Source organism: Rhipicephalus microplus, chromosome X (genome assembly GCF_043290135.1).
Source record: "Rhipicephalus microplus isolate Deutch F79 chromosome X, USDA_Rmic, whole genome shotgun sequence".
Taxonomy (NCBI): domain Eukaryota; kingdom Metazoa; phylum Arthropoda; class Arachnida; order Ixodida; family Ixodidae; genus Rhipicephalus; species Rhipicephalus microplus.
The window spans coordinates 506,291,379-506,306,080 of NC_134710.1; positions in this window are offsets into that span (position 1 = coordinate 506,291,379).

Below are 14,702 nucleotides of genomic sequence, written 5' to 3' on the forward strand. Positions count from 1 at the left end.
TTTATAGACGTCCACATCTCTTTGAGAAACATTAACTAGTATGCCAGCAGTCATCAAGCTTCTAATCTTCATAACTGCAAAAATATTAGAAATGTATGCAAAGGAATAAGCTATCTTTTATCCTCAATGCCAAAAGACATGATAAACTGGGTGTATTATGGTGTGTCTATAGGTGCTATTATGAATATTTTCATTGCATTATAAAGACTTAGCATCGATATGTACAGCTTACTGAAATGCGTGGCCTCCACATTTGACCAGCAGCTTCCGTTGGCAAGTATTTTTACATTTTCAAGGCCACTTGTGGCAGCCTCAGTTGGTCTACTTTTGTTCAGAATGCTTCTTCAAAATTAAGAAATATATTGCTTTTTCTTTTTACAACAGCTTATAAATCTTAGAGCTGGTTTACTATTTCCTCTGATTTTAACATTACATTGCAGTGAAATGCCAAGTTCATAGGCCGAAGAGGTGTATAGGCATTTTAGACAACTCGTGCAAGAGCTTTCAGAGCTTTGCAGAAAATAGACATTGCTGGCATTAACCGATATATTTGCCACCATGCCTGTGAAGGCTTTGCAAAACAATTTCCAGAATATATTTGCCTTTGCAGCATTTTCTACCTGGCATATGCTGTGTTACAAGAGGCAGTTGAACTATTTGCTGCATTGAATTTAATATCTGTTTCTAAAGTGTATACTATTGAATTGTGAAGTCTTATTGCATCTTATAATCCTTGCAGAAATCAGGCAGTCATGCACGGATGTTTATTTGAACAGGTACATGCGTAGGGACTGGCTCTCACCTATACAAGGTTGGATGATGAGGGGTCTAAGCAAGCAATGATCCTGTGATACTTCGAATGGCATTTCACCTCAGGAAAGCATTGTTTTTAAATGATGCAAAAATAAAACAAGGTGTAATTGCAAGATCCTGGGTGACTTTTATGTTCTCATAGTTTCCTAAAAGTAACTCTGCCACTGCAGTCGTTCAGATTGATTGATTTGTGGGGTTTAACGTCCCAAAACCACCATTTGATTATGAGAGACGCCGTAGTGGAGGGCTCCAGAAATTTTGACCACCTGGGGTTCTGTTACGTGCACCCAAATCTGAGTACACGGGCCTACAACATTTCCGCCTCCATCGGAGATGCAGCCGCCGCAGCCGGGAATCGAACCCGCGACCTGCGGGTCAGCAGCCGAGTACCTTAGCCACTAGACCACCGCGGTGGGGCCTGCAGTCGTTCAATTACCATGGGAATGATGGGTACTTCACAGATTTGCCTACTTTTCGTGTTTGCAGGCTTCCCATGCACTTGTGGCTGTGTTTATAGCTATGCATTGATTTTAAACCTTTGCTAAACTTTGCCTTGTGGCAAAGTGAATTCAGGCCACACGGAGCTAGAAGAACGAACATTAGACATATTCGTGTACTACCCATCCCTGCCATGCTAGCTGAAGTGCTGTGCGTTGCAGCTGCCACAGACACTAGCATCAAAGTTCTTTATGTTTCATTCAGAGCATGGTCTTTGCTTTAGAACATCCTCCAGTGTATCTCTATGCATGGTCTGCACTCCTGCTTTCATTTCAATATCGTGTGACCGCTATGCGGCACTTGTGGCCAGGTATATTTTTTTACTTGCCATCAAGTTTGCATGACTGCTTGTTGGACAAGGGCGGGTTGTAGAAAAAAAAGAGAAAAACATCATGTCGAGGTGCTCGGTCGCATATTATAACGTTGCGCGTGCCCCCACAGCTTCACGGCATTGCACATGCATGCTGCACTGAAGCGCCAAAAAAAGAAACCACGGGCGCTTTTTTCTGCAGGACGCACCAGAAAAAAAAATTGTTTTTGTTCGAACCTTACTTGCGCTGATACGCAATATTTAAGCAGCGGCGTTCTTTCGCCTTAATGATGGCGTATTATCTTGTCCGTGTAATAAACCAAGGGGCCGCGTCTGCTGCCACCGGGTGGCACAAACCTTTTCGAGGCAAAAGTGTTCGGTTCATTCAATAGCCGCTTAAAACCGGCTTGACTTGGCTGGAAACGTATGAATAGACGGCGATAGAATCGCCGTGTTGGACATTTTTTGGGGGATGTTTAGGTGGTGGGAACGAAAGGTCTAAGGTTCCTCACTAACTTGTGAGGATCTTTACCGTGCGGTAGTTATTTATCCGTGGTCTTAGCTTGGCCGGTAGCCTTATGCATTCGCGAGAACCGCCTCTGCGCATGGATACGTGGTCTCGTTCTGTAATACTGTCTATAAGCAATGTGGTAACGACTTGCCCGATCATGAACACCGTGTGTTATGCTATTTGTGGATGTATGCCGTACGTGTATGTCTGGTAAGTGCGTGTGTAGCGTAAGGATCGATGTGTCGCTTCGGTGAAGTGTATGCTTGCGCCAAAACTTTCATTGAAGCTTCTTGCGTAACTGCGTGAGACATACGAAATGCACAAGTTGGAAGCGATGGAATATTACCAGTCGTTCACACGACGTTATTTTCTAAGTAGCTTAAATATGTTGTCGCCGATTACGATAATCGGTTTTCTAAGCTATGTCTTTTCTTGTGGGTGTATACAAAGAAAAAAAAAGAAATAAAGTTGAAGATATGCTGGGAGCACTATAAATATTCGCTCAAAATTGCCACCTTAAGCGTCTTCTTAAAATTAAACAGTGCCGCAAGGCAGTCGTGCCTTGCGGTGAAGTGCACGCTGTGTATTGCGGTAAAACATACATATTGCGCGCGCTCGTGTGTAAATTGGAAATGTAGCACTGACATTGGCCCTCGAGTGTGCACCTAAATTGTACACACGCTATCCTCTGCCTCATCAGTGACGATGCGGCAGTCAGTATCGTCATCATCTTCAGGTTGTGTAATAAGCACAAAACAATTTACCTAGTAAAATATATTTTGTGGCAGGCAATTCGCAAGGCATTCAGATGTTAGTTCATTGCAGGATTAATTCAAGATTGTTAAATGGCACGTTCAAATAAACGAAACATGCATATGAGAGGCTTCAGTCGTACTTCAAAATTTGTGCCATGCCTCAAATTGAAAATGATTTAAAGGAAATGTATGCTAACACTGGGTGTAGATTACCATTCACAATTCAATTACCATTCATATTTTAGAAACTTAGAAAATTTGTAGCTCATGTTTTCCTATCGAGTAAGCACAAAAAAAAATAACTGTTGAAGAATGGTCTACAATTACTCACACAGTTTGCAAGAAATAGATCTTTGAAACGTATGTCAGGCCAGAACTAAGTGCAAGGTGGTTAGAGGAAACAGGTTATGACCCGACATAATAGCGCATGTTCGGACGTTTTACATGGGCTGCTTGTTGGCAAAATGGGGTGAGAATTAGGTAAGTGCCTGCAGGGATCTGCACCAAGAGACGAAACCTGCTACATCTTTTTCATAAATTTCATTATTTGTATCAAGCATGCGTGCACTCTTCGTTGTTGTGTTCTCTCAGGGTGCAAGTATATGGCATACGCTTGAAATCCATACGTTACCCCTGCGATTTGAAGATGTTATCACAGTGAACATGAACGTGCAATGTAGTTGAAAACGTTGCTGGGCACCAACTTTCTTAACAATCTGAACCCGCTTATACTACAAAAGTCACCACGTGACTTCAGCCAAATAGTTTCTAACTGTTGTGGTTACTGTCAGATAAAAGTAATAATGAGCTAGTTGTGCTTGGACAACAGTCTTACTTTACTGTATTAAAATACAGTAATTTAGTACCTGCATATAGAACTGACCACTTAGTTATTTTTTTTAATTTGTGGTCCTATTTGTTACAGTTTACTTTCAAAATATTTCATACAAGGTGGTTGAGTTTTAAGTCCATACAGTGGGCAAATTTTATCAGCAGTACCGCATGCTGTACAATCACTTTTACTTCTCCTAGAAAGCATGGTGTTCCACTATTCCGGTATGTCTCGGCTGGGCTTCTCGACCTCGACGACTGTACATGTCAAACAGTTTGCCAAGTGTAACTACTTACTCCCCCATAACTCTAAATTTTGTCGAGCCATAATAAATAATTGGCAGTAAGGACCAGTTACAAAACCCTTTTTTTATGAAGTGCTCATTAATCGGGGACCTAACAATTCTGTACATAAACGGTGACAGCAACCACTTCTCCACAGATTGAACGATTAGGTTGTACTAATAAAAGCATTAATATAATCAGACTCTTTTTTTTTTTGGAAAGTAAATACAATGCATAAATAGTCTTACCAGTCCGTGATTCAATATTGTAGCTAAACTATCGTTGAAAGCCAGAGTCATTTACAAATGCCATGTGAATTCCCGGAAAGTGCTAGGTAGCTTTATATAAATTGGGGATGTCTGCAAAAAAGCAAAAAGCCTACGTTTATGTTGAGCAGAAGTCCAAGTGAACATGCATGCATATGTTCATGAACTAGTTCCCTGTAACATGTGGTGCAACAGCTCTAGCTTAAAAGCTTCAGGCAACTTTTAAGCTGCTCCAAAAAGATTTTAGTTGCACCAGAAGCTCCGGATATGCCTTTCATGAGTCACGTCACTGTGCCTGTTGAGTCTTTAAAAAAACAGGTTTGAAGGGGATGCTAAAAATTTTTTTTGGAGGGGTGAGTAGCAGAGAGCATTAATTTATTAAAGTCTTCAATTTTATTATGTTAGCTCTGAGGCTTGCAGGTATGTTAAATGAGCATGGTCATATGAGTAACACCTCATAGGTCAATAATTTTTGGGTTGACAGCAAGGTATGAAGAGACAGGATTATGAAAATTGTAGAAGTAATGAAGTTGTCGAGAAGACTTTGTTAACAGTACAATTACAGGCTTCACGCACAATTTGTTTTCCAGCAGGGTGAATTTACTTTTGCTGATGCTTCCGATGGCATCATTGCACTTCATAAGCACTGGTTTTATGCACTGCACGTGACGAACTTGTTTTTTCAAGGTTTATGTACTGATTAAAAAGTATAGGATCAAGAAACTTACATGCTGTCTTAAGGCATAATCAGGCTCACCATAGAGGTAATTGGTGACATTTTAGTGAGTTGTATGTGGGAGGTCTGTGTACATAACATCATAGTAATCTTGCAATGCTGTAGCTTTATTTGTGTAACGAGTGAAGCTTCTTTTCCTGTTAAAAATTTCTGCCAAGCAAACAAGTTCCAACAGTAGCATTTGCCCTTGGGTAAAGCAGGTGGTAAGAGTGAGCTTATTCAGAAGCCCTTCAAGAGTACCCACTAAAGGAATTAGTACCTATAGGGCAAAAATTCCAGTGCACCATGAAGGGCAAGGGAGGACGGTGCAGGTTAACATTTCAGGAGGGCATCTTCTGGACATCATCCTTCTCTAGCCACAAGCTTGTATGGCCAATGTTTAGCAGATTCCTACTAACATAAACTAGGTATAAATGTTGCTTCTCTATTGTAAGATGACACACCATTTACCTTTTGAGAGTCTCCTCACCACAAGCCCTTACGTTAGCCTAAAAATATTTTTTCTATGGTGCCCTTTTTTTGTCCTAAACAGTTGTCTGAAGCAACAATATGCACATTGTGACAGTCTAGCTGGTGACCACAGAGATGGCTCCCGCCATCACGATGTATACTCCACTCAAAATGTAAGACACTGCAAAATCATAGTCCGGTGTGCGTGCACACGACCTTGAACATGCAAGCAGTGACCACTTCTCTTGTGTTCTCTGCACTGGCGCATGCTTGTTGCACACCTGTTCAAGATTGTGACAGTGAAATTAGTTCTGGCAATGCTGTCTCAGAGGTAAGACTGTGTACACCCTTAGGAACACCATGTTGGAGCGAGCAGAGATTCATATCAAATGTAGTAATAAACTGGCAACACCATGGTGATATAAGCGCACTTGCATTAATTTATTACATTTTTATTGAGACAGACATCACACAGCTAAGCCTAGTTGTGATCTCTTTTCATTATTGTCTACATAGTTTTCCCGTTAGTCACAGCACAGGAAGAAAAATTTCTCTGTGGGAGCACCATATTTTAAGCTTGCATGACTCCAATGAAGCACTGTACGAACAGATATATTGAAAATGTCAATACTTCGGGTCCTATAAATGGTGAACTGGTTGTCACATTCAGCCGGTGATCCTGCAGGAGCTTTAGCATATACTCTAAGGTCATTTTGCATCAACAATGCCACATACAATAGTTTAACAACGGTTGTTAATGGGCAAGATGATGCATAGCTTCAGGGAGGTAATTAAGCTAAGGGGGAAAATTATAGATGCCTAAGCACCACTGGAAAAATGAAAAAGCACAGAAAAAGAGCATCGGTCGCAGCTGAACTACAGAAAATATTTACACTGCACCACACATTCGCATCGTCTAGAATTTTCCCTAATAATGTTATACCAACCTGCCTAGCAGCAAGTACTTCCAAGGTAATAAAGTGCAGAATGACACTTGCATAAGACAAAGAACAGGACGCGAGTTAACTGCCATCTATCTTTGTTTGTGCTGGGTGTCTACCAACCTGGGAAAGTCGGGGAATTGGGGCCTTGCTGGAAAACTGCAGGAACTTTGGTAAAACCTGGCTAATTCATGGAAACTGGCGGCAGTCTGTGCCACCATCACAAAAATAAGCATTACCCTTGATCAATACTCAAAAAGTCACTCCTTCGACTGCAACTACAGCGAACAGCTAGAAGAGGCCTAAAAAAAAGCAGTGCATAACTGTTTCTTCTTAGTGTACAAACAAAAGGATACACCGACCAAAATAACACAAAGTTTACTGATGTTTAGGCACCTGATATTGTTCTGAATGACAGCCATAAGAAAGGTACATCGTATTTAAGTATGACTAGGTGCGTGATGTAAGCACCAAAAGTATATGGTCAGCGTTTCATAAATCTTATTGAGCATATGTGCAGCTGTGAGAATGTGCAGGGATTCCAGGTGCTGGCATGATGCAAGCTTGTTTTCTTCGACCAGAACGCGGTTGCTTGACCAGTCAATTTGAAAGCCTGTATATTCCGCATGTTCAGCGAGGGCATCCAAGGCCACCCATTATTTGGTGACTTCATTTTGAGCTGTTGTGTTGTTTAACTCTTTCATTGAAATCACAGGTCTCATAGACTGACATGTTGTCACACTCATGGCAGATTACAGTGTAAAGAAGACTACAGAAAGTTCGCTCGGCAGCTTATTCTTCCCATTGACTAAAGCATTCCTTAGCTTCCACGTTGGTACATGCACTATTTTTATGTATGTTTCTTCTACATATCACATATCATATCTGACTTTCCAAGCACAGCATTTCTCACATCGGTAAATTGGTGCATATTTTTCGTGGCCACAAATTTGGCTTGGCTTGAAGGCCTTTTAGTTTGGTGCTTATGTTAGAACTGCCATCACAAGAGGTTTGGTGGGCTATGTCTTGCCTTGTATAATATTATTGCTATTATTATTATTATTGGCGATGCAGCTGCAAACGTCCTCCGCTATGCACTTATTGCAGACATTTCAAGAGTAGCACACACTCTTCTCATTTCATTTCCTTGAGATGGTGTAATTAAATCCATGAGTATTTTTTATCATTATGTTCATAGAAGAGTATGTAAATGAAGGTAACCAAAACACGCAACTTGGCTTCACAAAAAAAGCCTACTGGCTTTTTCAGCTTGCCTTTGTTGTACATAGCCTAGTCACTCCTCACAACGGTGTTCACGCTGTCTGAGACGCATCTGGAAGCTAAGTTGCATGTTTTGGTTGCTGACAAGGAAGGCTTCTTTTAAACTCTAGATGGCTCTATGTATAATGATAAGGTAGCCACTGGTTTGGAAAAATGCTGAATAAATTATTTTCTGAGCAACTGCAGCCAATCAATTTATGTGGATGGACATGCATCTTCACTTTCACATGCAAAGTCTGGTGTTCCCCAGAGATCAATCATGGGACCAGTTTTGTTTCTCATTTACATCAACGACATTGGACATGGTTTATCATCTACCATCAGATTATTTACACACAACTACATAATTTATAGAAAAATTGACAGTACCCAAGCTAACGAGTCATTATAGTTGGACCCTAATAAACTCGCATTTTGGTGTCACCATGGCAAATTAACACTTCCAAAACGAAGGCCATGACGTTTACAAGAGCACATAAAACAGAAATGAGTCAATATGAAATTCAAGCTCTCCCCATTAAAAAAGTATCCCTATTTAAGTATCTTGGAATTCATTTATCTTCTGACCTGCCTTAGAATAAGCGCATTGATATCATAACTAGTGAGGGGTCAAAAGCACTTAGATTTATTCAAAGAAACCTTTACTTGGTGAACTATACCTCTAAAATACTAGCATACACTACACTTGTCCGTTCAAAGATAGAATATGCATCCATCATCTAGAACCCACATCAATCATATCTCATCGATTAACTAGAATTAAAATAAAATGAAGCAGCAGGATTTATCACCAAGTGGTATTCTCGCAACTGCAGCACTACAGATATTACGCACTCACTTTCATTACCCCTTCTTGAAAAACGCAGACTGTCGTCACTGTTGTTGCATTTTCGTACATTTTATCATAGTAAATGTGCCTTCATGAAGCTTGTACAAACACACCTCATAATATTTTGAAACATATTGATCACCAATTCAAAATACACCCTTTTTTGGCACGCACAATTATGTATCAACACTCACCATTACTTCGAAGCACACATCACTGGAACACACTGCCAAGCGACATCGCTTGATTCATTGATCGTGCCACCTTTGTAAACCAATTCGATATTTTCTTGGACATATGACTTACCTATCTGTGTGAGTTTGTAAGTGCATGTATGTGCTTATTTTTACTCTTCTTTCATTGTAAATATATTTCCTCCTTAAAGATGATAGTCTTGCTTGAGATACTCCAATGCAAAAATTTTGGTCTGTCAGCAAAAAGGCTCAAGTACGACCACATCCACAGCATCCACCAGTATTGCTCAAGTTTCTGCGTTCATACTTGTACGATTGTCAATAAAAAGCAAATATTGAGCATATTTGAGGCACAATATCAACACGTCGATATTGTGCACTGTGTTTATTTATACTAGAAAAGGTATAAATAAGTAATTCTAAGCGCTGCAGCTGACAATGCGACGCTTCGCATAGAAAGGCGAGTCTCCTACGCTTTGCTAAGACGATACTGTGCTGCTACCTGTCTTGAAATCTACAAAATATGGCCTCCAAGATTGCACGCATGCTGCATGCTGCGTGCTCACTATAACAAAGGCCATCCTTTCGTTTTTTAAAATTACCGCCAGATGGCACTCATGTCTCACGCAACACCTCCAGGATCCCATTCACCAGTTTTCTCGTGCAAAACATCAAATGAATATTTCTGTCTATTCACTCTTTTCAGGCGAAATACAATAGTCTTTCGACGACATTTTTGGTCAAATATGCAGATAGGGGGCAATTTTTTTCATGGCAATTTTCTGTATATATATATTTTTTGCACTATAGCTGTGTCTCTCTTATTGAGTTTTCATTCCTGCCACAATTTTTTTTTTCCTTTTGCATCTTTGTCTATGGAACTGTATTTTACATTGTTTACCACTTTAATTTTATAATGGCAATGTTCTGATTTGCAAATTTATTATATAACTAAAACCCCCTGCGTAATGCCTGAATGGGCCTTTAGGGTATATATTAATAAAAAAAAGTGTTGATGCACAAAGCGGGTGACTGAACGAATAAGTTTATGCCCTGTTACTAACGCTTAATCAGAAACATGTAGCGGCAAGTGTGAAAAAAAGCAAAAAGGTAAAAACTATCAGTTTTTATTTCAGTGAAGATTCATGTTGCCACTAAGAGCTGTTGTTTCAGAAAAAGACACTTGGTAAATAAATGTTTCAGAGTATATTCAAAGAAATTCGGAGCGTTTGAAGACTTGTGATCCGCTAAGAATTTCTAACTCGGAATCTATCATCTTATCACTAAGTGAACAACCTTCTTTGTGCCGCAATGCATTCGGTATAGACGTAAAAGATTTATATTATTGTTTGCCCCAATGTGAAGATTTGAAGTGTATAAAGCAGTGCATGAGAGAAGATAATGATGAGTTGTTGTTTCAGTGCCAGTGTGGCATCTCTATTGCGTCGTTTTTAGAGCTCATGCAGGCCACCTAAATTCTACCGTTGTGTCTTGGAAGGGAAATAATTTTGTCCAAAAATCTGGCATCTGCATTGAATCATGAATATACCTGTAATTAGTTATATTTTTCTTGGGTATGTAGACGGGCAGCTGCAAAAGCATTTGAATTGGTTATCATCACACGCTGTTTGATATGTCCATGACTTCTTCGTTCTACTGGACATTAACAATTGCTCTTTACTGGTTGCTAATATAAAGAAAGATGTTAAGGAAAACGAAATGTCAGCGTTTCACTTTGGAGTTTCAAAAAATTTATGAGCTACAGTTTCTTGATTTAAGACAGGCTTTCATCAAAGATCACATATATAGCAATACCAACCTAGATTCATAAAGCCAATTCTAAATTTTAATTCTGGCCACTCAAAACCATACAAGGAGCCATTGCATCAACTGTGCTGGGTGCCGCTCTTCAGAAGTTACGCGAGCATTATGGCGCATGCATTTGATGCACAAGTTGCTCGCCTTGCAAATTCTGGCTTTCTGGGTGACGTGATTTGCTCCTTGTCGGAAAAACTTATTTCAAAGATCGAGAAGTTTTATCATTGTGATTCAAGTGCACTAGAAATTAGCAAGAAAAAGAGGCAGGCAGTTATCCTATACATACACAGGATAGCACATGGTTTGAAAAATGTTGGTGCTCGTTATTGCATAAACATGTCATTCTCAGCACGTAATAAAGTGCATAATGTGTGTACTTTGGTGGATAGAGCATTGTGTCAGCAGCCAGGGAAAGGGAACAAATGTGTCTCCAGTCATGTCCACAGATATGCTCCTTGCACTACTGGCGTGGTTTATGGGATTCCACTGTCTTGCAGCTGCGAATATTTAGGTGAAATGGGGCATTACATAAGCGTGTGCTTAAGAGAGCATGGGCTAATGCTATCAGATGCTAAAATCACGTCTAATTTGGCAGCTCGTTTTAGGCCATGTGGATGTGTGCTCAGGGCTGGGCAGAGATGCCCGAAAAAGTATTCTGGAATGCAGATATCGAAATGCGTGGTTTGGAAGCATAAAATACAGATACTGAGATAAATTTGTAATTCATGTGACAGGATATTTCAGAGATACGTTTGCAAAAAGACAAAAAAGTATTCCAGAATACATATACTAAAATACTTTTGTCTATGTCGGGGATAGTTATACTCCATACAAACATTTGTTATGTGCAGCACATTGAAACTTGCAAATGAAATTGATTTATTATATTTTCGGCATTCTCCGAGTGTCATTAAGGCATTACAAAGGATGCTTACACTGCACATAATTGTTAATAACCACATATTTACAGATATCAATTGCAATAAAAAACTATGCCATATGAGAGCATCAGTCACACGCATTGTACACTGAAATCCGGAAGTCAACAGCAACACTATTAGTTATGCTAGAAGGAGCATAGTTCAAGCGAAGTGCTGGAACCATAAACAAACGAACTTCCAGCTGAAGGTGTAGTGTTTTCTAGAAACATCTTAGAAAAGGCAGAAAGAATTAAGAACGAACAAAACAAGGAATGCGAAAGGAAACTCAAAAAGACCGTTTTCGAATCGCTGTTTGGCCATGCTGGCGTTTTTCAGAAATGCTCTGCAGAAAGAAGTATCGTAGATGGCACATGGCACCAAATTCTCTTTGGGTAGTTTGTGGCTTCCGCAATAAGCTCCAGTTTTTCAGTTTTTCAAATGGGTGCTGCAAAAGAAAAGTGGAAAAAAAACGAGAAAAACAAACACTACTCATTCAATTGGCATGAGGAAATACATTTAAAAAATGGCGCCCATTGTGCAGTATACAATACTCCTCACAATGAAAATATCTGTGCTAGAATTCAATATAGCAGTATAACATTGTTGTCACACTGAAGCAGGCCATCATTCAAACACATCATGGGATGCGAGTAGCAAAGCAACTAGCTCGCTTTCAAGAAGGTAGGAGTCAGTTTCGCCCTCAGCAGAAATGTAGAAATGGTGGGTGCATATCTTGCCGTGGACTGCCAAGGTCACAGCAGAAATTTTTTTCCCCATTGTCAACACGTCTCAGCTCATTTACAAAAAAAGTAACAAGATACCCGTGTCCTGGATAGTATCGCGATACATGCGATACACCGTGAAAGTATTTCACTACTGAGATACAAATACATTTTTTAAAAGTGCCTCAATACAGTAATACAGACACTCAAAAGTATCTCTTAAATACTATTGCGATACTACCCAGCCCTGTGTGTGCCCCACTTGTAGAAAACAAATATCAAATATTGACATGTTGATTAGCGCATGTGTGAAGTAGCCAAAGCATTTTCATTAGATCGAACAACAAGTGCATAAGTATTTCATGTAACACTCGTCTAGATGAAGAACATAAGGTCTTAGAGAGGACATGAATCATTCTGTGTTGTAACAAATGTGTACATGTGCATAGTTTTGATGAGTCAATATTTTCTATATATGTTCTTTCCTTTTCCAAATAAATTTCAGTTGTGAAATCAGCACTGTGACCCTCTCTGACTGCTTCTAACCCGTTCCTTTGTAAAATATTCTACAGTGAACACTCACCAATTTGCCTAACTCACGATTCTGCATCTTTTATTTACCTATGGAATCGGGGAAGCAGTTGCGGTCTGACAGATTCCTTTTTTCCACCCCATATTCAAACATCAGCGCTTCAAACGCTACCGCAGCTTATATTGCAGCTGTCTGAGTACTTTGATTGTGCTCCATGTGTCAGAACCCAGAGAAATAAAACACCAACAAGCATGTGTGCATTGTGTAAAAAAAAAAGAGAGTGAAAGAAAGGAGATAAAGTAAATTTTGCTGTACAGTTTCGTTGTCGCGACATTGTTGTTAGTCGTTGTCAAGACAAGGTCGCATAAAATACGTAAGTACTCCTTTTTGCTGAAAAGTATATTTTAGACATGTACAAATGAGACGGGGATGCAAATCATTAGTAAATACAGCAGTCTAGATCAAGGTAATCTAATCCAATCCTAAATGGCCTGCAGGCTATAGCCATTATAATGAACTAGAATGTGCTCCAGTAAGCCTACTGGCCGGGCTGTTGCATCCTTGTTTTATACGAATGCCACGAAATAGCGCCACCTTTACGTTTCATAGCAGCATTGGGTGCACTGTTGGACTATCGCAGGCTCCTTCAAACTTGCAGCTACAGTTGATTTTATTTGTGTGGTTGTGTTCTGGTTGTTCCAAAAACCAAACAGCCAACTTCCTCAGTGCCTGGGTCGCAAGTTTTGTTTTGACCAGATACACACATTTTTTCATATTTACCACATACACTCACAACATTATGAGTGTGTGTGTAAAAATGTGTTCATTTGTTTTATATGAGTGCCTCTTATTTTATTTTTTTACTGCTAAAGTGTTCTTTCCACCGCACATTTTCCAAGAAGACATTATGGTCATGGAGTTTGCTTTTATTCTATGTGAAAAACCTGGAAAAATCACTACATTTGAAAAAATTTAAATTGATAAACACCCTGTTGTGGCTTTGCTAGCAAGTATGTTAGGAAACAGACACATGTGCAGTATGGAAGTGTGCAATGTCACAGTCATGTATTGTCAAGAAACGTCACATACCTACGCTTGAAATACTTTTCTGACCTTCCAAGTTTTAACAGATGTGTCAGTGACACATCACTTCTTTCCTAGGATGAAATGCTTTCACGAGTCCTATCAGGACCCCTGCCTGTGATCTTTTTCAGGTAATTAATATGAACTGACACGCCCTAATGCTTGCATACTTACACAACAATCTGTCAAATTTTCCATACACTCTTAACAGCCTGTAAATTCACTCCTAACAATACCCCCTCCACTCTTCCAGTATAGGCCAAAAGGGTGATTATTTACAATACCATGCTTGTGGAACATTACTATCTATGAATCTTACAATTGTTTGGTGAAAAAAATTAGGGGACCCTCAAGGTTTGAGTAGAACACAACAGTGATATCCTATTCCTAGTGCATACTCCAACCACCTAGTGCATACTTTTTGCAGGGTAACATTGCTTGATAAGTTCATACTGCAGATTATTACTACGTAATCAATGTTTAAAGTGGCTTGTGCTAGTAAGGGTTTCGCATATAGTTGCAGTCTGCGTAATGGATTTCTAAATGGTGGCTAAGCCAGCTTGTTGATACATACACATAGTTACTTCGAAGAGCGCAGAGATGGGACACAGGATAGAGCATGCAATACAGGTACTGTGTAGTATGCTTTAAACCACGAGCAACTATGTGCATGAAATGTTTTTAAACTTGATATGCACCCAGTACATGGTCCTAAGAGAATACTCCAGTAGCATTTGTACCTTTTGTTTTTCGTGGCTGCTTTAAACAACGAAGTCATTATGATAATCACACGTTCTAATGACCAGTGGCAATGCACATTTGTACCATGAAATACTGCGATATTACATATTCTATTGTGAAGCGTGTATACTAGATGCGTGTATTTGTAAAGCATGAAAATTATTTTTGAGCAGGCACGTGGCTTTG